General features: G+C 33.5%; 1 long non-coding RNA gene across 1 annotated transcript; it reads right to left on the minus strand.

Moving 5' to 3' along the window:
* Window positions 1–3,837: 3,837 nt before the first annotated feature.
* On the minus strand, window positions 3,838–4,736 carry LOC113332793. Its single transcript, XR_003351714.1, has 2 exons — window positions 4,280–4,736; window positions 3,838–4,169 (listed from the first exon to the last, which is right to left on the minus strand). It is a non-coding gene; the product is annotated as an uncharacterized LOC113332793 (long non-coding RNA).
* Window positions 4,737–8,339: the final 3,603 nt, after the last annotated feature.

The following is an 8,339-nucleotide window of genomic DNA, read 5'->3' on the forward strand; positions in this document are numbered from 1 at the left end:
TATTTATATTATATTTAAACTAAGATATTATATTACATTATATTATAAAAGAAAAGGTAAAAGTATAAGATATCATTAATTATTTATATTATATTTAAACTAAGAAATTATATTATATTATAAAAGAAAAGGTAAAAGTATAAGATATCATTAATTATTTATATTATATTTAAACTAAGAAATTATATTATATTATAAGAAAGATACTTGATAAGAAATAATTAAGAACTAAAATGAGTGACGGTCGCTTATAGACCAATTTGTTTTTCTTTGCTTGTTTTACGATGAATTTATGAGTTTGAAATTTTAAATTATTATTATTGGTTGAACTTAGGTATTGATTATTAAATTAACTCATCATATTTGAGCTTAATGTTATGGGTAACCCGTAAAAACCCCGCCCCGTATGGGTATTTCCAATACCCGCCCCGTCCCAGATCAAGCGGGTAATGAAGAGGGTGTGGTTTTTTTTTTTGAACGGGGCCATGACTGGGATACAAGATCCCCGTCCCATACCCGCCCATGACCATCCCTACATTCATTACTAAGTGATAGGGTTTTTCTCCCGTGACTCGTGTCCTCCACTACGGTAAGATTTAAGCTATCGTACGTAGTGTTCATTTCCTCCATTACGGAATGTATTTTACTTCAATTACAAGCATCGGCATACCTAATGCCCATGTAGTTCCGTCCATCTCTAATTGACGAGTTACAATGAAATTATTTTGTAGAGTAGTTAACTGGCCTCTGAAGAATTCCAAAAAATAGAAGAAAATGCCTTTGAAGAAACTTCGTTGATCCAACAATGACGCTAATTTCGAATAAAGATGTAAAGTAAGATCCCCAGTTCAATGGGTCTGTTATATAATGCTTGTTGAACTAATATACATACTATAACTAAAAAAGAGTATCAAGTGACTTTGAATTTTGATAAAATTAATCGATCAGTAGAAAACGATGAATTAGTTTCTAAGAAATGTTCTAGTACGAAAGTGATTATAGGTTTTGTTATTTGTGATCCTCTTTCCTTAACTAAAAATATATGGCTCGGCTAATCTTATAAGCCGTATAGCTACATATTAGGTTATATGAGCCAAAAGGTGTACCAATAGTACGGACCCTTGGATATAAAGTAAATGACGACTAGGATGATTTGTCATTTTCCTTTGTCAAACCCTTTTGTTCACGGATCCGCTCCCAAGAGTAGTATATAATTATGTTTTTTTCGAAGTCGCGACCACATGGCACATAGTGTGGATTTTTTTTTTGGTGGGTATAAATTAAATTGGGTGTATTTATTTATGATTTAGTTGGTTTAGGGTTTTAGTTTTTAATTTTTTGGTGCTACTTGAACAAGCTTTGCAGCACCGGAAAACTTGCACTAGCTACCGAGCAAACAGAGACAATGATTTTACAATCCGCCCAATTTGACATTGCTGCCATCGTGTTTGGGGTGTCATCTTGGCGCAAATATGGAATGAGGTTTCTTAAAAAGCGGGGGTATAAAAACCACACCCAATAATTCGTTCGGCAATCAGTATGGACTAACTCCAATATTATTCAGAGACTACCAGCTTATAAAGCAAGCTCAACCAAGAAAGATATGGAAGAGTTATATCTCTTTTTCTCAAACCAATCAGCAAATCAAACAGATAAAAATCTATGAGCCTGATTGATTTGAGAAATAAATTGAACGGTACCAAAGACCAATGCCCAAGTGTCAATCAATTTATATAAAATTATAATGCGGAAAAGAAATAACACAGACATCCGAAGTTTTGTTAACGAGGAAATCGCAAATGCAGAAAAACCCGGGACCTAGCCCAAATTTGAACACCACACTGTATTAAGCCGCTACAGACACTAGCCTACTACCTTCGGACTGGAATTTAGTTGAACCCTAACCAATTCTCACACCGATTAAGGTACAGTCGCGTTCCTTACGCCTCTAGAACCACGCCGGATTCTGCGCACTTTATTCTCTTAGATGATCTCACCAACAACTAAGAGTTGCTACGACCCAAAGTCGAAGACTTATAAACAAATATGTCTCCCACAAATAAGTCTATTCTGATATATAAATATATCTCCCACAGAAGTACCTATGAAGTTTTGTTCCGTCTTTTGATAAATCAAGATGAACAAGAACCAACTAATAATTCGTTCTTATACTCCCGAAGAGAATCCTAGAAATATTAGGCACCTCACAATAACTTAATTATATGGTAGTAAAAGAAGTTACTGCGGAACCACAAAGTCTGAGACGAAGAACTTTGTGATTAATTTTTATATCTTACCTATATGAGATAAATCTCGAGCAAATCTTAGAGAATGGTGCTTAGAAATAAAGAAATTAATCTCGACCGTTAGATGGTCTTAGCTTGTTACATACAAATGAAATATACCTTCATTTGGATGGGTAAACGTACCTAAAAGTATATATTGAGATGGCTCAGTAACAGTTAACCGAAGTTAGCCATATGAACACTTTTGTCTTAACCACATTCATCTAACACTTCTAGATCAAATATGATGATCAATCAAACATGAAAGATAATCAAATGAGTCTAACTGTGTTTCACATAGAGTTGTTTAATTGTTCACTATCTCATAGAAATATATATGAAAAAATTGAAACAAAACCAGATTAATTCATAATCGTACAAAGTACTTATACAAGAATCAGTTCATGAACATTAACCCAAGGTTCGCAAAGATTGCATTCATTAAGTCACAAATATATTTGTTCATGAGTATATATGAAAACATACTTAGCCGATTTTAGAACTTGAACCACTGTGTTCGCAAACCAGGTACTCGAACAGCTGTCCCGGACCCAACTCAAGTAGAACCGCTCGCATACTAGCTAGGTACGCAAACAAGGTTCCCGGACCTTAACAGTAAAAATCGTTCGCATACTAGGTACGCAAACAAGGTTCCCAGACCTTAATCACTACAAAACAGTTCGCATATTAGGTATTCATACCATGTTGTATCCAGACACAATCAATTGTTCTAAACTCCCATTTCAATCATTGAAACATCCTTAGAAGACGACAACAGCTGTCTCACACAAAATATTAGCTTCAAGTAATTTTCAAGTGATCGGATGATGAGTAGGAAACTTTCCAAGTCGACATCAAATGTGTCTCACACAAATCATGTAAGATGTTTCAAGGCAATTTCCACATGATCATCTTTTGACTTAATATTTAGTTTTCAACAAATATATCTTTTCCAACTAAACTCGTCAAGAATAATGATGAACATAGTTAAAGCAAAAAGCTTCCAACATATATTTCGAGAAATAAATAACCAAGATAACCTCAACTCGAAATATCAAATATGTATAATGTAAAAGTCTATATATATATACGACTTAGTCTCATTAGGAGATATACTACAACAAAACATGGTTTTTTCAATGAAAAATAGTGTTACAAATATCTGACATTATGTCACAAATATACTATTATGACGTTTTTCGGCTGTCGGTCAATGCGTTATAAAAAGAGGTGTTGTAAATAGTCTGTCCGACGCTAAAAGCGTCACTTATGTCGTGAGACTTCTCTGGCACAATTTTCTATCACAATTTCATTATTTTGCGTCACAAATAATTTTGCGCCACATAAGCCTTTTTATTTTTTCATTTTATTAATAAATAAATTATTTATTTTGAAAATTATTTATAAATTATATTTAACACGTTCCTTTTTCATAAGAGTGCATCATTAAGTGACGACATTTGCTAAAATTTGTTATTGCTGCGAAAAGTTAAAATAAAAATTGTGGAATAACTGTTAGAGGTCATGTGCAGAGACTATTCCATGCCATTGCTAACACAAATGAGAAAATCATCATAGAATTTCCAGTAACCAAGATTACAAATTATACATATAGTGAGTACGTACAAATAAGCAGTAAACCTGGTACATTGAATACTCAACACATCCAAATGCTGTACAACTAAACATTCATACATTTTGGATCTAAATTGATTTCTTTAATCATGAAGCATACTAGCATTGGAAATAAATTTTGATCCCAATCCTAATATTACTTGTTGTTGCTCTGGATCTGGAACGGTTCCTTGAATAGAGATTGCTCTTGAACGATTAGACTCGGAGTGAAAAGATTGATTGGCAAATCTTGCTTAATTGTTTAATTACCTGCAAATGGAATTCCACCCACATAACGTAAAAGGAAAAAAAAAAAACTAATCTACACAAATAAGTAATGTTTTGATGGATCCATAATAACAGATAAAAGGAACACCTACTTGAACTTGAACATCGATTAGATCTTCAAAAACTTCTTAGCGCCCTGATTAGAGTTCTCTAATGTTTCATTGCCTTGTCTATTCCTGATTAATTCAAAAATAAATGAATAAAAAATCCCAAAATCTGAAGACTCAAATGTAGCAGATAAACTAGTATCATATAATTTAAAAAAAAAAAAACCTTCATAGATATATGGTTTTGTCCATTTTCTCTATCCAAATATTTTTTGTCACACTTACAATAAAAAAACTCGTACCAGAAATATAAAATTAAACGAAAAAAAAAGGGATTTACTTCCATTGTGTGATGTGTTTTGAATATGAATCAGTTAAACAAGTTTCGGATCGGTGACGATGGCGGCTGATTTTGGTTACATGTCGATGTGTTTAAAAGATGGTGTTTAGAAGAAGGGAAAAGGAAGAAGGGAAAAGAGAAGAAGACGATGGGCGAATATTCAAGGGTTACTTCACATATATGGGAAGCCAAAATCTAAAAGAAATTGGATATGGAAACAAACTATTGGTGGAATAAACTCTTAGTGCGGGATTTTTGTTGACCAAGGGAGGATTTCGAAGAAAAGAAGTTAATGTACGTGTAAGGTGTTGATTCACCTGGTAGTGGCACGTTCAAGACGACGGTTATAACTTACTATTAGAAATAATAATTTGTTTTTAAAAAAATATTAATTTGAAAAATGTTCTTTTCACGTTTAAAAAATGTTGAAAAACTCAATTATTTATTTTCTTAGCTTTTCTTAATTAGAATTTTATTTACAACGCCAACAAGAGTATTACAATTTAATAGGTTAACACTATTTTAGTGGTTAGCTAACATCATATATGTTCGACACATAAAATGTCACAAATGCATGATATTCACAACACATTTGGAACTGCTGAAAATATGATGTCATAAATGCTATATTTTGTTGTAGTATAATTAATAAACTTCTAAGTGATAGATAAGTTTTAATCTCCACATACCTTTTGTTGATGAAGTTCCTCCAAGTTCCCCTCAGTAGATCTTCGTCTTCAATTAGTGAACGTTGTGAAGTCTAAAGCTCACAAAAAATCTATAAGTAGACTAGAAATTAAGACTATAGTTTTGATCAACTAAACTTGACAAGAAAGCTTGAGTTAGCAACGCTTGCGAGTTCGACCGAGCAGTGCTCTCAGTTTCTATGTTGTTCACTTTAATCACTTTTTTTGTGTGTTTATAGGCTCTTAGAAGCATAGAGTTGGTCTCATTTCGGGTTGGAAAGGCTCCCAAATACAAAGAACATCCATATGATTACTCTTGATATTTAATTACAACACGTTCATACTCGGATACTCCCCTACAAATGAATGTGGTTACGTCAAAAGTGTTCATATGGATAACTTCGGCTAACTGTTATTAATCCAACTTAATATACACTTTTAGGTACAGTTACCCATATATAAATGAAAGTATATTTCATTTATGTGTAACAATCTAAGACCATCTAATTGTGGAGAGATATTGCTTAGATTTTAAGAAAACTTAGGTTGAAGCTTAAATCAGGTTTTCATCTAACGGTGAATATTGAATGCTTTGTTACTTAACTATTATAGCTTTGATTGTAAGCAAACCCTGATTTGAAAGACTATATAACGGAGAACTCTAGCAACTGGAAAACCTAATCCGGGCAGTTTCCTGTGTCCTAGTTGCGACTAGAGTCGATTCTCCTTTAACCTAGGTTTTTCCAAAACCATTATAGGTTAACGACTTGAAGACTTCATTTGGGATTCGTGAAGCCAGAACCAACTATTTTCTCTGTAGTTGCGTATTCTGATCTTACTTGTTCTATCGTATTGAGTACTATCTTATCTAAGATTTTCTCGTGATTTATCTACGATAGGTAAAATATAAAAATTAATCACAAATCTCTTCGTCTCATTCTTTTTGATTCCACAATAACTTCTTATACTACCATATAGTTGAGTTATTGTGAGGTGATTGATATTTCTAGGATGCTTTTAGGGATTACAAGACCAGATTATCAATTGGATCATGTTCACCTTGATTTATCAAAATACGGAACAAAACTTCAAATGTACTTCTGTAGGAGACGGATTTATCTATCAGAATAGATTTATCTGTGGGAGACCGTTTTGTTTGTAATTCTTCGACATTGAGTCGTAGCAACTCTTAGTTGTGCGTGAGATCAACTAAGGGAATTAAGTGCGCAGAATCCGGCGTGGTTTTAGAGGCGTAAAGTACACGACTGTACCTTAATTGGTGTGAGACTTGGTTAAGGCTCAACTACATTTCAGTCCGATGTTAACTTGTAGTAGGCTAGTGTTTGTAGCGGCTGGCATTGTCTCCATTTTGAATGACTAATCCTATTCTATAGAAAAGGAGAATCGATCACTTTCGTGTGTTCTAGTTAAGACTAGAGTCGAATCTCCTTTAACCTAGGTTTTTCCAAAACCATTATAGGTTAACGACTTGAAGACTTCATTTGGGATTCGTGAAGCCAGATCCAACTATTTTCTCTGTAGTTGTGTATTCTGATCTTACTTGTTCTATGGTATTGAGTACTATCTTTTCTAAGATTTGCTCGTGATTTATCTACGACGGGTAAAATAAAAAAAGTAATCACAAATCTCTTTGTCTCATTCTTTGTGATTCCACAATAACTTCTTCTACTACCATATAGTTGAGTTATTGTGAGGTCATTGATATTTCTAAGATACTCTCCGGGAGTATAAGACCGAATTATTAATTGGTTCTTGTTCACCTTGGTTTATCAAACGACGGAACAAAACTTCAAAGGTACTTCTGTGGGAGACAGATTTATCTATCAGAATAGACTTATCTGTGGGAGACTGTTTTGTTTGTAATTCTTCAACTTTGAGTTGTAGCAACTCTTTGTTGTGCGTGAGATAAGCTAAGGGAATCAAGTGCACACTGCACAGAATCCGGCGTGGTTCTAGAGGCTTAAAGTACGCGACTGTATCTTAATTGGTGTGAGACTTGGTTAGGGATCAACTACATTCCAGTCCGAAGTTAACTTGTATTAGGCTAGTGTCTGTAGCGGCTGGTGTCTGTGATATATAATTGAACTATCACATGTATATTTTTATACCCTAGCTTTTCATTTTTATTATTGATTTTTTATTTTGTTTATACAAGGAATACAAAATAAAGAAATTTTTTTTACAAGAAGTTTACCGGAAGTCTGGCCACTAGTCGGGCACTGTCCCCCTTTTGAATGACTAATCCTATTCTATAGAAAAGGAAATTTCCCATTTTGATGTTGGTGTCATGGCTAGCAATATAATACTTCATTCTCTTCAAAAAGTCTATAATGTCATCTCCTACTTTAAAATTATTATTATTTTTTTTAAACTTTTTTTTCTTCCCTTCTTTCTTTTCTTATTGCAAGGAAAGAAGTTCTACGACAGTTACATAGTGAAGTTTGGCTAATAATAAAATCAAATTATCATCCGAACTTCTCATTTTTCTTAATCCTAAAAGTTTTGATGAACAATTTGGCTGAAATTAAACGCGAAAACGTTAGTCGAGCTTCACTTTATGAAGAACAATACTAAGTCGGATGTCCTATTTTTTTTATCGAATCTGCCGAACCTAAGTTCTGCAGTTACAGGGTTAAGCTTAGCTGATAAACTTGTCACCCAATCCTAGGTATGTTTTTACAAAGCCCAGATTCGGCTAACAGATTATCAGCCGAACCTAAACATGTTTTGAAAAACTTAGATTCAACATATAACTTATCAGCCGAACTTAGCTCCGCAAAATAAAAGAAAGTTTAACAGAAAAAGTATTTAAAACAAAATTGAAGAAAAAATATGAAAACAATTAAAAAATATAAACGATAATAGAATTTTTGTCATTATAAAAATTGGCCAGATAAGGGGCAGTATGAAATCATTATTTATCATCCCGGTTTTGTCAATTTTTATATACCCCAAATGAGAACCTATCAAAGGCGCAAGCACAAGGGCATGCACCTAACGGAAGCCACCACAAATTTGTTTATCGACCACTGGACTCACGGGATTACCAAGAACGCGA

This window comes from Papaver somniferum, chromosome 1, assembly GCF_003573695.1.
Source record: "Papaver somniferum cultivar HN1 chromosome 1, ASM357369v1, whole genome shotgun sequence".
Taxonomy (NCBI): Eukaryota; Viridiplantae; Streptophyta; class Magnoliopsida; order Ranunculales; family Papaveraceae; genus Papaver; species Papaver somniferum.